The sequence below is a fragment of the Hippocampus guttulatus genome, chromosome 13 (assembly GCF_054856545.1).
Source record: "Hippocampus guttulatus isolate MCC_2025c chromosome 13, RoL_Hgut_1.0, whole genome shotgun sequence".
Lineage (NCBI taxonomy): Eukaryota > Metazoa > Chordata > Actinopteri > Syngnathiformes > Syngnathidae > Hippocampus > Hippocampus guttulatus.
In genome coordinates, this window is record NC_141273.1 from 12,798,459 (window position 1) to 12,822,308 (window position 23,850).

Sequence of the window (23,850 nt, forward strand, 5' to 3'; positions counted from 1 at the left end):
CTGTAAAACTGGGAAGAATTACACCAAGTACCTTAGTAATGAATGTGGATGTAGAATGAACTTTAAACAGAACGCGGCTTCCCAGTAAAATCTGAGGGTCATCAATAACTTGGACATGATGGGAAATGACTCCCCCCGACCCGATTTCCTCTCCACTTGTTTCTGGGTAAACTTTCGCATGTGGCCCCAGCTAGGAAATACTCAAATTTTAACTAAATGTCATGTACCGTCACTTCTCTTGTCCAAATATGATTTGTATCTGCGCTGTCTCCCGGTTACGAGGCTGATTATTGATGGCTGCATGCTCGTAGCGCAGGCACATGGTTGCAATTAAACTGCAGTGGTTCCAGTGAACGTAAGCGGAGCTCTTCACAGAGAAATGACGTGCGTTTCAAAACCAATAACGATGATATCAAAGCAATCTAAGAGCTCTGAGGCAATGCCATGACATCGTTGATTTTTTTTCTTCTCCATGATCACATTGCCCCCCCCCCCTCCCCCAGAAAGTCAATATTTCAGAACCAACGTTTTTTTTGGGACTAAGAAAAGTAATAACACGCCTGTCCTGAGACAAACTGCACTCCGTCAAGTGCTATATGTTTTGTTCCATGATGGGCAGCTAGATCCACAAAATACAGTAACTGTAGGGTAAACACTGTTGCTTATTAGAAATTTAACAAAAAATTGGGGTTAAAGTTCTACAGTTGCCTAAACAAACAGGCACGGAGCTTGCAACTCAACTTTATTTACAGAGCACTTTAAAAACAACCTCAGCTGCGCATAAAGTAGAAATCAGACAGTCACACCATTACTGCTGTTCAAAATGTTTTGTGCCATCATTTGATTTCCCTCAGACAGGACAAAAGTGCCCTGAAGGAGAAAGCATCCTTTTCGCTCAGCAGGACATAGTTTTGACTGTCTTGCACATAGCAATGAAAGGAAATACCATGCTTTCTTAAATTGGAACCCAGGGGCAGCAAATATGACGAAAATAGCAAGGCCCCCTAAATTGAACCCTGTGGAACGCCACACGACAGTGGGGCAGAATGGGACTCAAAGCATCCGAGGCTAACACAAAAGCCCTGCTTGAAGAACTCTGATCTAAACCACTCTAGAGTGCAACCACTAATGCCTACCCGTTGCTGGAAGCGAGACCACGGAATACTGTGGTCCATGCTGTCAGGTCCCCCAAAACAAAACAGTTTCCAGTGTCATTAGCCAGGAGAATGTAATTAAAATTTCAGAACAGGGCTGACTATGTGTTATACATCTCAAAACCTGACTGGAGATCCTCCATCACATTATGTTCAGCCCAAAAAAATTTCAGCAAGGGTGTTAATGGCTAACTAAGCGAGTGTCTTTTACTTGTAGAAGCATTGTGACGTCAAAATTATGCCATATTACAAGAAAATTTGTTTTGCTTGAGAATAAGGTCAAGAAATTGATCAACACCGCTTATTCTGAACAGGGTCGCAGGGAGTCACTGGAGCCTATCCCAGCTGACTTTGGGGCAGAAGGCAGACTACACCCTGAACTGGTGGCCAGCCAATCGCAGGGCATGTGTAGGGACAAATGACCATTCACACTGATATTCACACCGTCACTGAGTGGGAACCGATTCACCACTCTGGTTTTCTCCCACATTTCAAAAACATGCATAGCAGGTTATTGGAACACTCTAAATTGCCCCTAAGTGTGACTGTGAGCACGAACGGTTGTTCGTTTATGTGTGCCTTGCGATTGGCTGGCAAGCAGTTCAGGGTGTACCCCGCCTACTGCCCCAAGACAGTTGGGACAGGATACAGCACACCCGCAACTCTCGTGAGGATAAGCGATGTAGAAAATGGATGGATGGATGTTTTGTTTCCTTGCTTTTGCCGTTTCTTCTTTGTGCCCTGCCCATGTCACCTTCACAGAATAGCGAAATCCAATATGAACCGCTGTGATTATTGCAAGGACGGACGCAAAAAGGGAAGGTGAGTAAGGGCAAAACACACACGCAAAAAAGCCAGGTGGAAAGGATGAAGAAAAAAAAAATCTGTATTCATGTCCCAATGTTCCACAGATAACCGCAGTGGCTCCTTTTCAAAGACATCCCTACGCCATTGCTAACCTGTCAATAAAACATTAAAAAATGGCCTGAAATAAATTAGCGGGAGACCTCCCGAGGGCAGGTGCTTTCACCTTACAGTCCGCATCAGTCACTTCTGATTTGAGTCCAGTGACGTTTAAGGTAGTTTAGTTCAGCAATGACTTGGAGGCAAGAAGGGAAATAATAATAATAATAATAATAAATGGTGTGAGAGACAATAAAAAGCAATCATTTGTTCCGGGGCGGAGAAAAAGTCAAGGAAAAACGCATTGAAAACACTGCCTCGTTTTTTATTCCCTGTCTATTTTTTTTCCCCTGAATGAGTACATTTTCATGGAGAGTCACCCAGAGACGAAGTGAGTGCAGCATTGAAGTCAAATGAGGCCATGACATTGCATTCCAGAGACTTTTGTACAAAGCTGCCCCGAAGTTACAGCGCTTCAAAAGTTGTGCAATTTTGAGTCGGACGAAAAATCTTCTAGAATAATATGCTCCAAACTGTCGTCATTTCTGACCTCAAAAGGTTTCATTTCAGTCAGCATCAAAGGACTGACTGCGGGTGATTTTTTTTTTTCCCCGAAACAGCAACTTTGGTGAGAGAAGTTGAAGTTTACTCGGAACCTTCCCAGGCGTGGTCGGCCTCCAAAAATCATCCGAAGAGCAGAGTGATGACTCTCAAAGGAATGCAGCACAATGTGGAGAGAGCTACAGGGGTCCCTCACCTCAGTTAAGGTCAGTCCTCGTGATTCAACAAAAAGGAAGGGACTGAGCAAAAAAAGGCATCCATGGCAGACTTCCATGGCAAAAAATCCCTGCTGACCAAAAAGAACATTAAGGCTCATCTTACTTTAGCAAAACACAGCTGATTGATTCCCAAGACTTAAGAAAGAAGATTCAATGCCCTGATCCATCCATCAATCGCATCCATCTTCAACACCACTTATTCTGAATAGGGTCGCTAAGGTTGCTGGAGCCTATCCCAACTGACTTCGGGCAAAAAGCAGACGAACCCCTGAAATGATCGCCAGTCAGTCACAGGGTACATATCGAGACAAACAACCATCACCGTCATTGAGTGGGAACCAATCCCACCCTGCTCCACACACAAGTGAGGCAAGTGTACCACTACACCACCAGTGACTTTCAATGGACTGATAAGACAAAATTGTAACTTTTTGCAAGGTATGCTTTGCATTACATCTGCCGTGGATGCACCAAAGCACACAAAAAAAAGACAAGTTCAGGAAAAAAGCATTTTGCTAAGAGTGTAATGTGGTGCTGTTTGTCTGATAGTCTGATGCTGCTTTGCTTCGTCAGGACCTGGACAACTTGCTGAGATTGATGGGAGCATGAATTCGGCTCTTTACTAGAAAATCCTAATAGAGAATGCTTGGCCATTAGTTTGTGACCTTAAACTGAAGTGTTCTAAATCTGATTTGAAAGGCAAAAACGTCTTGAAATGCCCCAAAACCCTCTCGTGTTGCTGAATTTAGAAAATGTCTGCAAGGAAGAGCGAGCCAAAATAAGATGTGAAAGAGTTGTTGCTAGGTATAGAAAACATTTGATTTGTGTGTGTGTGTGTGTTTGTGTGTATATATATCTATATATATAGATATACACACACGGTACACGCACACTCATGTATATAGCTTACTGCATATGGATAACAATGTTGAATTTTGAACATACAGGCTGAAGTCTGACCCTCTTTAAACGATTGAACATTCACTAGATTTACATTGCAAACTAAAGAGAACAGACTGTTGGGGATAAATAAAATCATCATTGGACAATAGAACTTAGGCTACAAATATAGGTCAGTACTTTTGATAGAGTTGAGCACAGCAGAGGTCTCCCTGGCCCTGACCACCACCCACTGAGTTACAGCGTGCACAAAATGAATACAAATCGTGAATGCCGATGCCCTCCCACGTCATTGACTGCCAGGGAGCCCAGCAGATCAATAAGGACTTAAGTAATGGAGACGAGCTTACAGTATATTGATTACAATTGCAGTCACACCGCCGCCGTCTATATCAAGCTCCTTGGGCGACGGACGCCCAGATGGCAGGTCGCACTGTACCTTTAAATAACAATGCAGTGACAGGGCAGCTGCAGTGCGGGTCAGCATGCCAATGGAAAACCGATGGGCCAGCAGTGGTGCTACCCCCCCCCCCCAAAAAAAAATAAAATACCAAACCGATGCCTCCATTTGACAATCAAAATTGTTTATTGAAATAACAAGAGCAAATGGAAAAATGGAGTGCACTACACTATTTCTTTGCAAATAGTGGCCAGGTAATGTTTACTTGCTTGAGGCATAGGCTAATATTCTCTTGGTTTTATGTTAAGTTTGTCAGTAAACTTCAACTGGGAGTGGCATTAAACAGCTTGAAGCTTCCCTTTTGATGAATATTTCTCTATTTGCCAAAGTACTGGTTATTGTGAAGTGAGCTGAATTGATTGCTGATTGCCCCATACAGCTTTCCTATTTCAAGTTTGTGCTCGCAAGTCATAGCAAAAAAAAAAAAGAAATAAAAAATTGGGCTCACTCATATCTGAAGGCACCACTTTATATTTTTTTTTAATTCAAATAAATGCCTTCCCTTTTTGTCTTCAAAACAACCACATTGCTTTGTCTTAGGAAAGTCACTTTAGCTTAATGCTAACAAACAATGCAAAACGCCATTGAAAGGCTAACTGGTCACTGTTTTAGAAGCAACGGATATTTGAACACAAACAGAGGAGCTAAAAAAACATCATCATACGCGGACTTTTGCTCTTCACATGCTGACCTGGTGCCTCTCCCCAGTGAATAGCGCGGATAAACTGTACATGAAAAACATCTGATATTGGTACTAAATCAGATATGGGAAAATGGATCCATGTGTGGAAAGCGAGAACATCTTGCTCAGTAGACATGACATCGTGACCCAGCCGGAGAACACAAGTCATGAGATTAGTCACTTTTCAGTGGAGAGGATTGGGTGGGAGGAGGAGTGGGGGTAGCAGGATACATGTTGCAATCGATGAAAATGTCACCGGGGACAAACTATTTTCCTCAGTCGAGTTGGAGATAAATATTGTCCAATCCGCTGCTGTCAATCCACCTTGACGTCCAAATGGAGACTCGACCACACTGCCGGCTTGACTGCACACGCACGCATACACATACACGGACGTGACTCAGATTTGATCAGAAATGAAACACACGCACACGCACATACACGCACACACTCGGGTCACCATGGCCATTTGTGGCAATGGTGGTTGTTTTTTTTCTTTTTTTGTCAGATATGGATTTGTCAAGTTCTGATGAATGATGTGTTCTCAAAGCGATAACCCCTATTAATCCTCACACGTCTGCTCTTTTGGAGCTGACAAATCCTGGAAAAAAACATCAATTTCATCCCACACACACACACAAATGCACACAGTAGAGGTTGACACACATGGATAAAGAGAAATATGGCTCAGATTTTCAGCCGGCTGCCTTTTTTAAAAAAATGTTTGCCCCCAATAAACATCATTGTCCGCTGTCAGCTGTGACGTGTCCAAAAGAGCACGCGGCAAATTAAGAAAAAGATTTGCTCCGCTTTGAATGCGTACAAACAACTTGACATTTTAAACGGCGTTCAAATTGAGATGCGCTTTGTGTGCCACCGCTGCGTCTTGGAAAATTTGATTAGCATATTTTAAGAAGAGATTTTATGTTATTTTCACCCCACAATGTAAAATTCTCCGTTTCACGATTTTGTTAAAAGTACCCCAAAGATTAAAGCCCGCGACCCTAGTGAGGATCAAGCGGTTCAGAAGAAGAAGAAAAGAAAGAAAGATTAAAGTACTCTGCATTTTTTTTTTTTGTCCCGCCGAAACCCACTCGCTAGGTAGCTGTGAATTTTGAGTAATCTGGATTACTTTTACACGCGTTTGGGTTAATTATTTTGACCCAGCAGACTGGTTTGAAAATTGGATTTGGAGACTGGAGAGTGTTTAGGAGACTTTTTCAGGTGTGCTCGAGGAGAGAGACATCTAGAACATGCAGGATCAGGGCTCCCGAGGACCGGATTTGGTGACCCCTGCATTGGACAGTTTGAATATATTTTTTTTTGGTGAAATATGACATATGAAAGTGATCATATCCATCGTCTGAGTGTTGCGCAACAACAATAACAATGCAAATTTTCCACCGCAGGTGCTCACTGCGGCGTCACGGCTGCGCTGGGGCCTTTTTCTGACGGAAAATGAGGAGAAGCAATTGAGAAAGTGAGTCTGAATGAATGAGTGAGTGAGGGTATGTGTGAGAGGGTGTGTGAGTAGACTGTGTGCGTGTGTGTGTGTGTGTGTGTGTGTGTGTGTGTGTGTAACAGGCAGGTGGCCACTGCTGGCACGTCTGAGAGTGTTTGAATAGAGAGGGCTTGTGTTTTTCAAAAGTCCGCGTCTCTTTTGTGGGCATCTGAGAGACCATACAGATAGATCCCTGCAGGCGCTCATTTCCAATGTGTGTGAGTGTGCGTGGTGCATGTGTCAGCGTGCGAGCTGGCAACGCACGACGCTTCGCTTCCTGTATCACACCAGCCGAAGTGAACGGGAGCCAAGACGAAGAATAGAAGGAGGTCAGAGGGGTGCGCAGACGGAGGAAGTGGAATTGGGGTAATGAATGCACGTCGGAACAAAATCATCAGGGGGGCTGCGACAGAAGGACAATTTGCCAGGACGACACAAACAAAAGTTCCCATAACACTGACGGCCATTGATGGGTAAAACCGCTGTGACTTACGTCCCGAAGCGAGATCATTTTCACAACCTTTTGCGCGTCAACATCTTCCCTCATGAATGGAGCATTGTTACCTTCCCCAGAATTGCCATTTGACTTTACGTTTGCGACAAAACTGAACTGTCACTCATTGTGCAACGGTTCTGAAAATAGTTTTCATGAGTGGCTGACCATTGGCAACTGGTTTTGTTGCCATTCAAACCCTCCTCGTTTCGTGTAACCTGATCTTTCACAAGAAAAATTATGTTTGAGGGTATGACAAATACAGGACCGTATTTGCTGAATACATTGTGTGTTACAATATACCATACAGTACATTTAGCATGTACGTGTGGCTTCAAAGCCAACTGTGGTGAGTCTCTGTCGCCAAAATGTAAGCGCAATCAACAAATGCAGCGATCATTGCCAACAAAATAAAATATCCATACTCGTCCGTTTCCTCCCTTTGCATGATTCTAAAATAGCTATAGCTGCCAAGGGTATATATTTCTTCCTTGGCAAAGGTGCCATGTTGTTTATGGTTTGATTTTTTTTTAAAATGTATAGTACAGTGTATGGGGAGCTTTAAAACGTTTCCAGACAAGGGCACCAATGGCAGTTTTTGTGTTGTAGCAAGTGTGTTCGGGTCAACTGGCCACAGACTGTAATTTGTGATTGCCGTTCAGCCTTATTGCTCAGTTTGCGGCGGACAAAAAGACCATACAACACATTTACAGAAAACGACCGATCGCTTATGGTCCCAGCAACCAAGGGAATTCAGATCGAGATTATTTTCATTCTTTGCCGTTTTACTTACATTGAAATGTTACCACCTGCTGCTTCACTAAGTATAAAGACAAAAAACATCCAAATGAATTAATCCAATTAATTAATTGCAAGAAAACACATTGACGCTTTAATTGAAAGTGAAAATTAAGGGTGAGAGTCAGCGTAGAAGAGGATCTGGTTGGAGGCGACAGGAAGTTCATTGTGTCTTCATTTTTTTGATGTTGTTGTTACTTTCACCATCTGCGTCAGCACTTTCCACCCACTCGCCTTGATTTTTGCAGTTAGCAGCATCATTAGCGAGCGTCTCGGACAGCGCCTGACCTTTCCACCCCCTCTGCGGTTGTGCTCGTTCTGAGCTGGCTATCAAGTTTGGTCACGTCCTCGGCCCGATTGCTTTAAGTTCATTAGCGGAAGGTGATGCGACAGCACATTAAACGCCAGGAAGGTACGACGGAAAGACACTCAACCCAAGTCATCTGTTTTGTCGCATCAGCAGACTGTTTGTACTATAATTACAGTCCATTATAATGCTGTTTATCGTTATTTGGTTACAGGATATGTGGCTCAAGAAACGCCATCTGTCAGATTAACAAGGCAACCGCTTCTCCAGCTTTTCCGACATGCATTACGTAAACATTTTAGCAATCGTTTGTCATCTGTTGAGGCCCCTGATTATCATTTTTTCTTGTTGTAACCATAGAAACATGTTTCTTCAGTTTGCATATTTACATAAGCCTTAGGCTTCAATTGCTTTGTGGGATAATGTGTCCACTGTTATCATTAAGATAGACAGGTAATAATCGGCAAACAAATCCTAAATTTTTTATGAATATTCATTGGTTAGACCACAGCTCAAGGGTCATACCAAGTCACGGAGTTTAATCAGGGGTGCAAGTAAGGACTTCATGTGAATCTCATCAGGGCCTTCAACACAAGCAAGACATTTAGTCAAACCCTGACCTCGTGGAGTTTTATGGTGAGTCGTCAACTTTGGCTGCGTTGAGCTGCTCACGTCCAATGCCAAATACACGAGATTTTTGCGATCTCAAATGTCAAATGTAGTAAACGTCTTTCCTGTGTGGATAAAATCTCAAGGACGGATTTCTCTTTGTGGGAGCCCTGGAAATAGCCTAATCAACCATAAAATGGCCGCTTCGAACTAAATCGTAGAATATGCGTATATGTATTAATTTGTTCCTTTTTTTTTTGACCTGCCGCTCGGTTGACGTTATAAAAACTGACAGGAGTAAGATTTCCCCCGTCCCAGATCTAAAGGTTACTGCTGCTTTTCCCATTGCTCAACTCATCGATGCCGAGAGAAAGAGCCAAATCGATGAATACATTGTCAGCATTTAACACTCGGCACGATCCAAACATGATCCATTGATCTGTGATAGTGTCGCTCTTTGTGTGGAACCGTGCCCACTGGCCAGTTGGTTGGTTGCAACAAATGCCGATAAGCAAGCCTCTCAAAGATTAGATTTTATTTTTTTTGTATCATGAAATGCTCTGCTCTTCAGGGGGAAAATAAATCTTTATCAAAGCAACAATTTGGATTGAATCTTAAAGACTAGGGACCCTATTTTCAGGTCCAGAGCATGGGTGGAGTTTTTTTCTTTTGGTATTTTTGCAGGTAGAAAGGGGTGTTTACGCAGTTGTGGGAGTGAACACGGACTTGTTTACCAGCCAATGGCATTCCCTTTCAATTCAGCACAGGAGAGGCGCGCACAGTCTTTGACATTGCCGAAGTAGAAATAAGCTAACTGGAGTCCATATATTAAGAAATATAAACACTTCTTATACTTTTTATACATAACCTCAGTGAATTGAACGGAGTCGTTCCACTTTAAAATAAGCCGTCCTTGAATCAAATCACACCCCAGGTATTGAGATATAAAATTGTCTTTTAAAGCGGAGGTGCAAACACGCAGTGTTTATGTAAGACAGTTTGGTTGGCTGATTTCTAATGCCAGAATATTACTTTTAACGGCATATATGATAATAAAAAGAATGCCTACTTCAAAGATGATTTGAATCGAGAACGTTCCACATGAAGTTTCGGGGCCAAGTCAGATAAGCATGGCGCAAAATTGTGCCGATGAACGCCACCGGCAGGAGATATGACGTTCAGTGGACACTGAAGCCAGTCCAGGCAAAAAATGCAGGTGCTTTAATTAGAAACTAAATAATGAAACAGAATGGCGTGCGCCTGGAGCGTAAAAAATAGAAGTGGCGAGCGAGAGAAAATGGTTCTCTTGGCTTTGCGCCTTGAAGCGTGGTAGGTTTTTAATGAACGAATGCAAAGTAATCACGAACGGTGGCGCATTCATGGTGCGGCGCGATGGGTGACCTTTTGCATATGAACAAAACTAAAAATTGCATTGCTTTAACCTATTTCTTTCTACGAACCTGTAAGACCCCCCCCCCCCCCCCCCCGGTCATCTGACAACCCTCGCAGTGCTTCACCAACCGTCTCAAACATTCTCTCTCTCCCCTGCTGCTGGCTCAATGTGATTTTGTTTACCCACCCCCATCCCCCTCCCCGCCCTCCGCCACCCCCAAGTGTGCCATTTCCAATTTTAATAGAAGTGCCTCTCTGTTCACCTGTGTTGAGAATTAAAATGGACTTGTTGATGGTTTGGAGGTGCCCGCGCGTTCATGGTTGAGTAGTCTCTCATTTCAGCGGCTCTCCAGCTTGAAGGTGAAGAGCGCGGTGATGATGTGAGCGCCTCCAAATGACGTGTACGAGTTGTGCTCTTGCTGTTTACGGTGAGTGGGAATTACTCCAAGTCACTACAATCTCTGATACGCTGTTTTACGTTTTGCTAAATTTACTTTTTAATTGTCTTTTGTGCAAATACAGTGAAGTCCCAAGTTTCAGAATTGGACTATTGGATTTTTTTTTGGGGGGGGGGGGGGATATCCATTATTCAGTTTTTGTGTTCAGGTCAAAACCAAGTTTCATGTGATAATACTGCTTTGGTGCCGTTTTATTGCATCTTGATGCCAAGCAGCTAGGTTGAACTGAGGTGACGAACTTCATTTAGTCAGGCCATAGCCTTGTCTAAAAGAATGCCTCATCATTGCTTTGTTGCAATGATGAGGCATTGATAGGCAATCACAAACTTTTTTGGTTGCCGTCAATTTTTTCTTATAGATTTTTGCACTCTGGAATGTCATTTTGGATTTTGAATCATCACGTCCTGTCATATTCTTTATTTTTGAAAGAGGTGTTATGTGGCCGATGCAAATTAGATTTTAAATCAGGATAACCTCATCTGATCTTGGTAGAATTACTTCTGAACTGGACACTCCCTCTGCTATCTGAATTAGTGATAGAAGGATGGGGGGGGGGGTGATCCTGCAAATATCTAATATTTCATTTATGAGCCAATTCACAACCTGAGCCAAACAAGGTGAAATTTGAGGAGGTAAAAAAAAAGAAAGATAATGAGTAGACATTTTATACTAATGACAAGAAATGATTTTGACTTAAAAATCGTTATGCCGTAGCAAAAGCAGAAAATACCAGCTTTCTGCTCAAAGTTAAACATCATGTCTGTTCATGGCCAGAATTGGTCATGAACAAGCTGAAGAAAGCACAGTAAAATCGACCATGGCCTGAGGCTTATTATATTTAATATGATGATGTTGAGTAAATGATAAAATAAATCGTATATAGGCACTAAATTGGAAGTGCAATGGAACTCCAGCCATAGAGAGCTGAGATCATGACCACTTTTACAAGTCATTCAATGAAAGGTTGCATGCAACTTTTAAAGCAGTTTTTTTTTTTAAATCAAGGTCTTGTGTTTCTGATGTTAATATTCTGACACACACACGGCTCTAATGAGCATCTGAAAGCAATAGCATCTCATTCCTGCATAAGCTTTTCTCCACCACATCTGAACCCTTACGCAATGTTCGGGTCAACCTGGACCTATTTCGACATTTGACAGCAATGAAAATACATTAAATGTTATTCTTTTAAAATGAAATAAGGCAACTTCTCCTGAAGTTACTAAAAAATGTATACATATGCATATAAAAAATTGGGGGGGGGGGGTTCAGGAGAACTTACCCAAGGAGAAGACAAACAACCATCCGCACTCACACCTAAGGACAATTTAGAGTGTTCCATTAACCTGCCACGCATGTTTTTGGAATGTGGGAGGAAACCGGAGTACCCGGAGAAAACCCACCCAGGCACGGGGAGAACATGCAAACTCCACACAGGAAGGCCTGAGCCGGAATCAAAACCTGCGCCTCTGCACTGTGAGGCCGACGGGTTAACCAGTCGACCACTGGGCCACCCTATTTCATAATTTGACCTTGACAATTATTATGAGATTCTTGAAAATGACCAGTAATATATGTCAGGGTTAAGTGACCCAAGTTGGCGTTAGATTGAAACCTGTGCAAACTATTAGTCTGTCTCCCGTTTGCTAACGACTGGATTATGTTTTTTTTTTTTTACTCTTTGGGCTTCTTGCATGCGTGCTTTATTATGGTCCTAAATTAGCATCTGCCAGTCTTGAGGGCCTTGCGCTGATGGCTCGTCATTCACGCTCGGTTAAACTCGACTGGTTAGTCAGGCAGCGCGCGGCCTCCAATTGCATTCAACCTTGCTTGGAGACACATTTAACCAGAGGCGAAAAAGTCGCCACCCTTTGCTGTTAATGGGCACTGACATGAGTCCATTATATTTAGCTGAAACATTGCGGATGTGATGGGCAGTACTGGTCGAGATTAGTTCGGAGAAAATGAGACTTGTCCACATACAGTGAATGCTTGTTCACCAATGGTGGTAGGTAGTGAAGTACAAATACTTCATAGTCAGCAGCATTTTCATGAAAATTAGAACAGTACTACAGTTTTTGTTGTGTCAGCACCATCAGTCCAAGGGAGCCCGAATACGAGTCTGCCGTAAAATATAATTTTGTTTGCCTACAGTTGTTCTCCGAGTGCGCCGCATTTCTCAGCCAAACAAAGTTTGATCAATTTACCATGAGCGATATTAGCCTGTCATCACTTGGCAACGTATTTTGTCAAAAGATTAAAAAAAAAAATCCATGAAACGAGAATCCCCCCCCCCCCCCTCCCTCCCTTTATCCCAGATTCATTCCTCTTCTGTTTCATTTCTTCTTCTGTACTTCTATTTTCTGTCTGGCGCTCCATCTCCGTGGAGTAGATTGCGATTTGAGGCCTCGGCTGAAAAGAAGCAGGTAGAGAGGCAAGCGTATTAACGGGACCAAAATAACAAAGCGGCATGAAGGCAGGTGTTGCGCGTGACAAAGTGATAAGTGAGTTGGTATGCGTGCAGCAAAAGTAAATCGCATAATATCGACAATGCCCTTCGTGTTGACGCAGCAGGAGGCCAGGCGAAGGGGAAATCACATTAGGGAGTATCGCGCTGTCACAAATCATCTCGCCAACTCCTGCCTGCGACTGATACGCCAACCCTCTTTCCTTTTTCCGAGACATTTCTGGTGATGGCGACGAGGGACGGACGAGGTCGTATCTGGCACTGAAAGTGGCAAAAAGGGAGATTAGCCGAGCGGCAGAGGGATTTAGAGGCCTACCCGCATCGCAGGAGCAGGTGGTCAGCGGGTCGGTACGGTCCGACTCCATCTGCCGGTCACCCGCTGCACCTGAAGGGGGGGGACACAATGTCCAACTTTGATTGACATGGCAGTTCATGGAACAGCCAAGCTACAAACCGAACAGAACGAAACTGTTGCTCTAAATGATGACAAAAACACAAAAGTGTCTCATCACCGTCGCCATTACCGGACTACGATGAACCAAACTGAACGGCACAGCTCGATGGCAGTGTGCTCTTCTTTAGCATTTGGAAGAAATGAGATCGCTGAAAATCCAGTTCTGTTCCGCGTGTTATTTTGCTCATCCATAATTGAACCACGTCAACTTTGGATTTCTTTGCCTCCTCTTCATCTCATCGTGTCCTGCTGTGCCGCGGCGTCTCCTCGCGTTGTTTCATCTTCCACTTTTTGCTTCTTCTATTGTCATTGATGATACACGCCGGCATGCATCAACTTCCTGTAACGGGTCCCCAAAAGTCTGCACGAGCGGAAAAAACCTCAGATTGAATCTGCATTCGAATATTTCATCTAAAGTCTCCTGCAGAAACGTGAAAGTGGAACACAAGCAATTCCGTGACACTGGTTGACTTCTAAATTGTTCTCATTTCATCTGCAGTAAGTGTCAGGGCAACGTGATGAGACGCAACCCGGGTTAAAAGTTGAAATGTATTTTCAAATCTCTCATTAAATGTGCTTTCTTGAGGAGACTTATTTTGTAAGCTTTCCACAAAATGCTTTTCCTCCCAAACCTTCAATCAGCCCAGTTCTGTCACAGCTTCCTGTTTTATGCCTCGTCCACACGCAAGTCAGTGAGAGACAACACCATATATTTCGATTTCTTATTCACACTCAACTCCAGACGATGTTGCATTTTGCTTTTTTTTTTTTTGCTCTTGAATGTCTCTGACAGCTGTTATGGGGTTCCTGTCAAAGAAAAAAAAATACATTTCTTTTTTTTTTCCTCTCCCAACAGTCACAAGAACAAGACGGGAATAAACAGAAGCAAGAGTGCAGGTACGATCCGCTCCAGAGAGTCGGGCAGGCATTTGGAAAGGTTAAACATTCCGACTGGATTTTTTTTTTCTTTTTTCCACGACTCTTTTTTTCTTAACAATAACAGACGGCAAAATGGTGTTCACTTGAAAAGCTATAACGTCTTAATGCGGGAAAATCAATTAGGTTTGATTGACCGTGACGGTGATTGGCAGGAGTGTGCTTCAATTGTTATCGCACTGCAGTTGCAGCAAAAACATACAAAAGACGGCCAGATTTGAGGGCAGCAATCATCTGGTTTAATTGGCCTTTCGAGAAACCCAACCCCCACCTTGTTTACTGTTGCTATATGAGGTGAGGTATTCTCAGAAATATTATCCAGTTTTTGAGAAAAAAAAACAGGTAGTGGGTGATGTGTTGTTTGCCTCTGAATGTTGCATCCACGATAGGCCGAAACCAACATACAGTAGCAACCATAGCTAGCCTCGTTAGCTTGGCTGGTTTGCATTTTGGTGAACAACCTTACTGTATGTCATTATGTTCAGTGGTGCCTTGACATACAAGTTGAATTTGTTCCATTGTTTCACTCCTAATTTGAGAAAAATAATATCTCAAATAATCTTTCCCCAGGGCGGCCCGGTAGTCCAGTGGTTAGCACGTCGACTTCACAGTGCAGGGGTACCAGGTTCAATTCCAGCTCCGGCCTCCCTGTGTGGAGTTTGCATGTTCTCCCCGGGCCTGCGTGGGTTTTCTCCGGGTCCTCCAGTTTCCTCCCACATTCCAAAAACATGCGTGGCAGGCTGATTGAACACTCAAAATTGTCCCTAGGTGTGAGTGTGGGCGCGCATGATTGTTCGTCTCTGTGTGCCCTGCGATTGGCTGGCAACCAATTCGGGGTGTCCCCCGCCTACTGCCCGAAGGCAGCTGGGATGGGCTCCAGCTCCCCCCGCGACCCTAGTGAGGATAAAGCGGTTCGGAAGATGAATGAATGAATGAATCTTTCCCCACTGAAAAGTAAAATCATTATGCATTGTGTGTTAGCATTAAGCTAGCGGTCGCTGGTAAGTTATGTGGTTTGGTTTATTCTTTTTGTTTGATGTTTAGCTTGATTGTAAACTAAAATAGGAATGGCACTAAATAACTTGAAGCAACACTTGGTATTTTTTGTTTTTTAACAACTGTTCACTACATCCACTGTAAGATGTGAAAGAGAAAAATATGTCAAACTTAAGAATCTCAAATCCAAAGGTATCAGACTATTGTTCTGTGCTGTGACTGGCCAGGTGTGTCCAAGCAAAAATATTGATTTAGTGAAACACTGAAACATGTTTTATATATTTTCTGTTGTTATTTTATAGCCTCTCTCTCCCTCGCTCTCTTTTATATTATTCTGGTTGACTATCTATCGTGTGCTTTGTTAGCCGCCGCTCTCATTTGCAGCGGTGATTTGCACCGTGGGACTCACATAGATACACTGATTTTCCGCCGCTCTCAGACTGATTTGATGGGTGAAAAAGCTGCCTGCCGCCTCATCACCTGCCACATTTCTAATCTGGAAAGCACTCACTGGCTGCCTACCTTTTGCCACGGATCCAAAATCACCCAAATCAGTTATTTCAAGGAATTTCTTTTGATACATACAGGTATATCTTTTTTTTTTTTTAACCGTGCATCTGGTGCTGGATCAGCTTCACTATGACACTATGAGAGACAATCAGTGCAGAGAATTGCCAGAGAGTTGGTGGCAATGTTCTGCCATGACCCGCCGGGCAAAGATTTCAAAGCGTTCATTTTACTTTTGGCTATGTCAGAAAAATGGGTCGACTTTTCAAAATAAAATCTCCTGTTGAGATCAATAATATCTGCAATTATTTGTTAGACACAAGTACACTGTACAATACAATATGTCAGTAATGTTACAAGTAGTAAACTAGGGCCCAACTAATTTTTTTTTTTCTGGCCAATGCTGATGCCCATTTTTGGTAGAAAAAAAACCTACTGATTACAGATTCATTTAAAGAACATATAATACGTACGGTATATTTAAAGAATATATCATATGTAAAATAGCATTTTATTTCCCCCACGCATTTCGGATTATATATATACAGTATATATATATATATATATATATATATATGCATGTGCGCGCGCGCGCGCACACACACACACACACGCAGACACACACAGAAATAAAGGGCAGTTGGTCTCACTGATCGATTGAGCCACGCGTCGCTCTGACATCTGAGAAGGCCTCAAGACAAATGAGCTGACCGTCGAGGGAAGAGAACAGAGAAGAAGAGGAGCAAAAGCAAAACCCAGTAAACCTCGGAGGTTTTGTGTGACCGTAGTTTCTTTCATTCAAAACAAACTTTCCCCCTGAGATCAATTAGATTTGGAATACTTAATTCCACACTGAGAACTGTTGCCACGAAAAAGCCTTTATTAACAGTGCTTTAATTAGCATTTGGCTCAGAGCCCAATCAAGCCAACAACATGAGGCATTAAAGGGGTTTGTCCATTTTTGACAAATAGTTCTTTTTCTCATTGAAAAAAAATTGACTGATTGCTGATGATTTTTTTAAATTTCAAATTTACATGCATTAACGTGCATGGCAGGTTAATGGGAAGACTCTAAATTGTCCCTCGGTGTGAGTGTGAGCGCGGATGGTTGTTCGTCTATGTGTGCCCCTGTGATTGGCTGGCAACTACTTCAGGGTGTACCCCCCCCCCCCGCCCCCCCCCCCACTACCCGAAGAGAGCTGGGATTGGCTCCGGCCCGCCCGCGTCCCTCGTGAGGATAAACAGATTAGAAAATGGATAGATGAAATCTGCTAGCCAGACACTTTTGCACTGTACAGCCATGAAAAAAACCCCAACCAAAAACCGAATTATCACCTCTCTGCTGACATTCCGGCACGACCCGCTTGTCACTGCACGCACACACACACTCGGGATTGTGACGGTGGTGCACTGAAAAGGGCACATCGACCACTAATTGGAAGCGTGCCCGTTCTGAGCTTGAGGCTAATTAGCAGTGTATCAGCAGGACGTGAGCCACATACTAATGCGGCAATAAAAGCATACTTTCTTTGCAGTTTTTCACGCTTCAGCCAGTACCTAGCACACGATGCTGATCACAAAGTGATGTACAGTAATCTCCGGAGTAGTCAGAAATGGTTTCAATTTTGCATGTGATTACAAAAACGAGCAACCAATCAAACTCATGATGTCATTTGTTTTGGTACTCTATTTGTTAAAAAAAAAAAAAAAAGCATTTTTACACTGTGGGCATGGAGCACCATGAAGTAGAATTCTTTTTTTTTTTTTTTCATAGTTTTCCCACTTTAATGTTTCAGATCATCAAACCAATGCAAAGATCAGACAAAGATAACTTCAGGAACAATAAGATTCCGTTTTTAAATAATCATTTCAAAATTATTCAAAGCTTGACCGTGTTTGGAAAAAGTACTTTCCCCCTTATTCGATTTAACGGAGTCAACCTTTTTCAGTTCATTTTCATTGACCACACCCAAGCCGGATTACCCCCAGACCAGTTAAATCAAGAAATCCCCTAAATACATCCTGTCTGTCAAAATGATGTCAGCCCAAAGATCTCAAAAAGCAGCAACAAAAGTCCATAACCCAAAGAAAAACTAATTGACCATCTCTCAGTCTGGAAATGGTTACAAAGTCATTCCCAAATCTTCAGGACTTGAGCAAATCATGATGAGAACCATTTATTTACAAATGGAGCAAGCATGGAACAGTGACAAACCTCCCCAGGAGTGGCCACTTCCCAGAAAGACAAAAACGGTGCCAGCTTTCGGTCTGGTTTTGCACTAATGCAACCTCATTGGTGCCTGTTGAGTTTGTGAAGAGCTTTAATGGACTGTCAAGTATTTCTTCTGTGTCTGTTCAAAACATATGCCCCGATGAGTTCTGCCCAAATAACTCAAGTGTGCTAAATGGTGGAATTGTTAAGTTCCTGCCATATAAAGTCTGTCTAAGTGCATCGGTCACAGGGACACAAAAAACATGTGCGTGCCTGTGGAGTGGGGAGGACACGTCTGTAGGTTGTGATTGCATCACTACCCTCGTCGCACTTTGAAATGTGCTGGAACAAGCACTGTTCCAGAAGAGCCGTTTAGTCTATCATTAGATGTTGCTGGGAGGCTCTCCACAGGACTTTGCGTTCCATTTTTTGCAGTGTTTAAATTTCAAACTCCTTTCTCTTGTCTTTTGTCCCGCCCCCCCTCCCCCCCGGCGACAATACCTAGCATTTCATTTGTAATTATTCATGATGTAATTATTTCATTGCGTTGTGTCTTCTAAGGCATTTGCTGCTCAGTGGCCTGCATCACTGACCCTAAGGTGGTCGGGTGGGCTCTTGACAACGGGGCCTCAAAGTGATCCTCGACTGCGGCACCGCATGTAGCGCATCAGTCAACATCGACCAGGGTGACGTGAATGCCGCTCTCCTGCAATATCAATATCACAGTGTTGCGCGAAACTGGGATGATTGTTTTTCCCACGCAGACTACAAACTGAGTTACATTTTAATCTCGCCTGGCAATCTAACGGCGCTGACTTAAAGTGCACCGAGATGAAATGAAGTGTTACATTCCCACTTTGGTGACGCAAGCACGTCTGACACAGAAGTAACTCAATGCTGCGCAGCGTTGTTTATTGTGAATAAAACAAATGCAATTACTCTGAAGAAGTGGGGGTGGGGGTGGGGGGGGAGAAATGGTGCACCTGAGGGACTTGGACTTAACCACAACAGCTTTTCATGAACTGTTGAATCACAGATAAGCTGTTCTTTAATTGAGTGGGATGCCGCTCCTGCTTATTTGCTCATACAGTACTTGATAATCTGCTCACTAAGTGTTTATCTGTGCTTGCTTAATTCACTAACAATCCTCTGTGGTCATTTAATGGATGTTTTGAAATGGTAAGAAAGTCACCAATGAGTGCTCTGCGCATCTAACTTTGATCATTAGCTTGTGTAAGTCAAGACATCGGATGAAAATCATGACAGCAATGGAAGAAGGAGCCGTGATTAAATAAAAGCCAGTCATACAAAAATACGGTATTATTTGAATATACGCAAATGAAAATAATGAGAAAAAAAAGACATTTTAAAAAAGCTCACTACTGTATATACTTCATGCGATGAAAGAGCATAAGATAATTTCATGTACTGATAAATTGTTAACAGAAAAAAAAAAGATTCAAAAGTTACACATCACTAATATTCTATGACTGAGAGAAGTGGCTCAATATGATATATTTTACAGAGGCAAAAGTGTGGGAAATATGCCATCAGCATGGTTTTAAGGATGGCTTTTTGCATCTACATACATGTAGAAACTTCCATTTAAATCAAGAATAGTGTACATTAGACACATATTTTAATCTTGAAAAAAGTTAGAGTCATAGAAACATGATGATTCTATAATCCTGGCTTTAGGACACAGCAAGCCTTCAAAAAGAGTTCATGCTCTCTCTCTCTCTTTCTCTCTCACGCACACGCGCACGCACTTGAGCTAGACTTTGGTTGTCAGCAGAGTCATGAGGGCTGTGATGATGGATGTGCTGTATCTCTTCCTCCAGACAGTCTTCTCTGTGGAGTGTACACAGAGACATCGAAGGTCGCGGGTCACCACACATTTTAGCCCCTATTTTACCTTGAATGCGTGTGTGTGTGTGTGTGTGTGCGTGTGTTTGTGAGCGTGCTCATCCTGGCCTCCGTATCTCAGACTGGCGCTGAAGGAGGATACTACAGTCTCGTCCTCCCTTCCCATCTGCCCCGGCACTGCCCCCCCCCCCCCCCAAGCTTGCGGCCCTGACAGGCCAGGTTGCCACGGTGATGGATGACCGTGCGCACAGTTCTGGTGTCACAGTCCTACACCTTTTCTGCCTGCCACGTGGGTCCACCGGCCCAGACTTCCTTTCGGGTAAGCCACACTGCTCTCTCTCGTTTTCTCTTCTTTTGCTTACATGTCCTGTTGCCTGACATCCCGTTTCTTCTTCTTTTTTTTTTAGCTCGCAAGTGGGACGAAAACTCGGAGAAGTGTCGCAAAATTCTCCCAAGCAAACGTTCATTCTTCTTTTTCCTTCCACTTTCATTCTTCTATGTTTTGGCACCCTTGCATTGGTATCAAAAAATGAGCTGTGTTTCCAAATGGGTAGGTTGATGGTTTAAAGACCTTGAAAAGAGACAAGAAGAAACGTCTTGTAAAAACACAGCATAGAGAAGATTTTTGTTAACAAGCCTGCCAAATTTAATTGATTCCAAAAAAAAAAATGGAAGCTGCCTTCCAGTTTTAGAATATGACTATGACTGTAATCAGCCAATTAGTCCGTTCTTTATTGGAAAGCAACATCTTCCGCTACCGGGGACTCGTTAGTGTCTTCTAATGAGCCTTTAGCTTGCCACCAGAAGCCTCGTCAAGCATTAATTAAGAGGCCGTTTTCTGCGTAGGCCTCCTAATCTGAACACATTGACATGTATCTGTAAAACGTATGAGGCACCCTGCTGTTAATTCAGCCGCACGTTCAATCTGGCTAAGGCACGTTTGTTGTTGTTTTCCACTAGATCTATCTGCAATATGTAATAATAAGTCACGCTGCTGCGGCGCGTTGTAAATGTCTTTGGGCTGCTGTTAAAAATCACATCTTCCTAACTGGATTTATCACACTATTAACGTGTCGGTGGGAACAAGGCACATTGAATCGCTTATTCTTTATGAGGAGAGCAGAGGGAGCATATTTAGCACTTGATCAGCACGCCATAGAAATCCATGTTTGAGCATCAGCGAATGACTGGGGAAAAAAAAAAAAACGTGACAGGTCGCTTTAATTGGTGCACAAATTCCCTCAACGCTTACATGAACAAAGTGATGGTGGTGGGGTGAAAGGCACAAGCTGACAATTATTTTTTTTAAATTGTTAAACACAAATAGGGGACAAGTGATCCCGCGCATATCAGCCCACAGATCAACACGGATGTAAATATTTGCCTGAGGTGTCACCTCATGGAAAAAAAGATCATTTAAACTTGCACTAGAATGCACTGAACGGATAAAATAATTGGAAAACTTACTTTTGAATTGTTCATAAACTAACACGATATATGTGTGAATGTCATCATAGGGTCACCAATTGGAGCTTTGAAATTTTCCTTCATGATTTGCTGAAAAACTCACATATCAGGCCAAAACCATGTCTAATATATATTGCTTTCCTTTCGTAGAACCTTTGGGCCAAGGAACTAGATTTATTATGTCAGGCCATAGCTTCATCTAATCAAAAATATATATACAAATAAAATAAAATCTGATTCTGAACCTGTAGGTGAAAGGAATATGATTGGATGTCCTAAATAGTTCTACAGAAAAGACTGTCAGACTGCCTAATTGCATCGTAGGTACCTCATGATGGAGGGACTGGGAATCAAACATCCAACTTTGGGTTTGCAGAACATGTTTGGCTTTATGGAGCTCGGTCATCGACGACAGTGTGCTTACCATTTCAGCGTCAAAAGAAGAGATCTCTGTCGATCGATTAGCCAGTCCCACGTTGATCGTGTTAACTCCTAGTCTAGTTTTTGAATCAATTTATGACCCCTCCATGCATTTTATCTCTTCAAAACTTTTCTATTCGACTTACACCTCACCCATGTTACAAAGCAGTGTAAACAATTTTAATTAGTCAATAACAGGATGGAGCGGTTTAATCTTATAGAGAAACCTCCAGCTGTTCCCCGCGGCAGATTGGCGTCAAGTATTCCGACTGTATGGAAATTCCGCCTAGCAGCAGTCAAGACCTCGGCTTATCTCCGATGCACAACTGTTTAAGGCACCTGAGACTCTTTCACAACCACCCTTCTCCCTCTTTCCCTTCTTGCGCTCACAGCACAAGCGTGACTGATTCCGTCTCATCGTTGGCGCAGTGCGAATGCCGTCGACACCTCGGCGACAGCAAGGGAAGACAAACTAGGAGCAACAATGGCAGACGACAAATGGTTGACAGTACAGTGGTTCCGACACTGTTTGCAATGATGGCAGTGAACGTAGGAGGCAAATTCACAACAGGATGTGTTGACTGCTTGGAGTCGGAGGAGACACTGGGACTGGAGGCTAAGCTGCTTTTCATCGTGAAATGACACCTGGTCGGGTGCAGACCTCCACCTGGGAAGCCCTAAGTTGGATCATTACCTCTTGCATAGCAGTATTCATTAAAGATGCATGAATTATTCCCTGCGAAATTAAGGACACTGATGTCGTCTACTTTCTAATAAATTTCTACAAGAACTAGGGAGAATGAAGAAAATGATAAGCTTTACAAGAATACATTGACAAATGTTATAAGAGCACAAAAAAAGCTATTACAGTAAATCACCAGAGAAGTTTAAATATGATGTAAAGGACCTGGAAGATGATGAATCATATAAGCCAGAACATATGTCATTCAATGGAATATCAGACTTATTTTATAAATAGCGGTGATATTAAAATAAGCAAGTTAGATGACATTGCTGATGAATTTTGTGGATGTTGACATATCGTTGGTGAGGGGAATTATTGATTACGGTAATAAAAAAGAGAAGTTTAAGAACTTTATTAGGATAACAGGCTATCAGAGTTGGCTTGTTCATGTGTGACCAGAATGTTTCCTTGGCTCACAGAACAACAATTTAAGGACAGTAAACTGACAAGCGAGCAGTCAGAAAGATGGAGATGAACTTTTGGACAAAAGACATCAAGAAACAATCACAAGCATCACAATGGGAATGTATGAACGACACAAAAGAAAGGCTGACAAGCCAAGTGTGCCAGCCTGATATTATTGGCATTGTGTACTGCGGTAGGATGATGACAGCCCCTGTTTGAGCCCTACAAGCTCTCGCACCCCCGCCTATGTCTGCACAATAGCCATCTGATGACTGAGTGATTGGAGGAGGAATGAAGTGAAATGCAAAAGAAAAACAAAAAAAAAAAGAAAAACATCTGGTGATGAGGAGGCGTGAAGAACACAGCCTTGATGCAGCTGCAATTAAGGCGGCCATTTTGTTCCTTGAATATGGTAATTTGTCCCTTTTGTGTGAGGGCTTGATTGGCCTTTGCAGTGCGCATCACACCGGCCTGGAAGTTTGCATCATCGCAGCGAGATTAAAAAAAAAAAAAAAGAATTATTTCCACAATTTTTTGCAGCACAGGTATCCTTCTTCACATGCATGACTGACATCGTTCACTTAGCAAACACCAGTGAGCTTTACAGCTCTTCATTTATATGTATACATATGACCTTTAAATACAAGAGAAGAAATTTAGACCTTTATTAGGGTCAGTCATAGCTAGCTGTGACATTGCTAAAGATAAATAACAATGATTAATCACACACATTATTAACATATCAGTCCCAGTCAGACACAATCTGACACAAAATCACTCCCCTGGGAAGTTTCATTACATTGCATTGACGCACCTGAAATGTTTTTTTTTAAACGTGGGTGAACATGAATGGCCAGTACAGTATAGAGCCCAGACAGTTTAACCAATTGAAAATATTTTACAGGACACAAGCCTACACTACTTTCGTTATTGTATTTA

At 42.7% G+C, this 23,850-nt stretch overlaps 1 long non-coding RNA gene across 2 annotated transcripts; it reads left to right on the top strand.

The window, feature by feature from the left end:
- Nucleotides 1–10,261: 10,261 nt before the first annotated feature.
- LOC147196412 (uncharacterized) lies at nucleotides 10,262–22,509 on the top strand. 2 transcript variants are annotated; one of them, XR_015102735.1, is made up of 5 exons: nucleotides 10,262–10,406; nucleotides 14,214–14,254; nucleotides 18,570–18,694; nucleotides 19,996–20,193; nucleotides 20,282–22,509. It is a non-coding gene; the product is annotated as an uncharacterized LOC147196412 (long non-coding RNA). The 2 variants fall into 2 exon arrangements; XR_015102734.1 differs by having other exon boundaries at nucleotides 18,570–20,193.
- The last annotated feature ends 1,341 nt before the right edge of the window (nucleotides 22,510–23,850 follow it).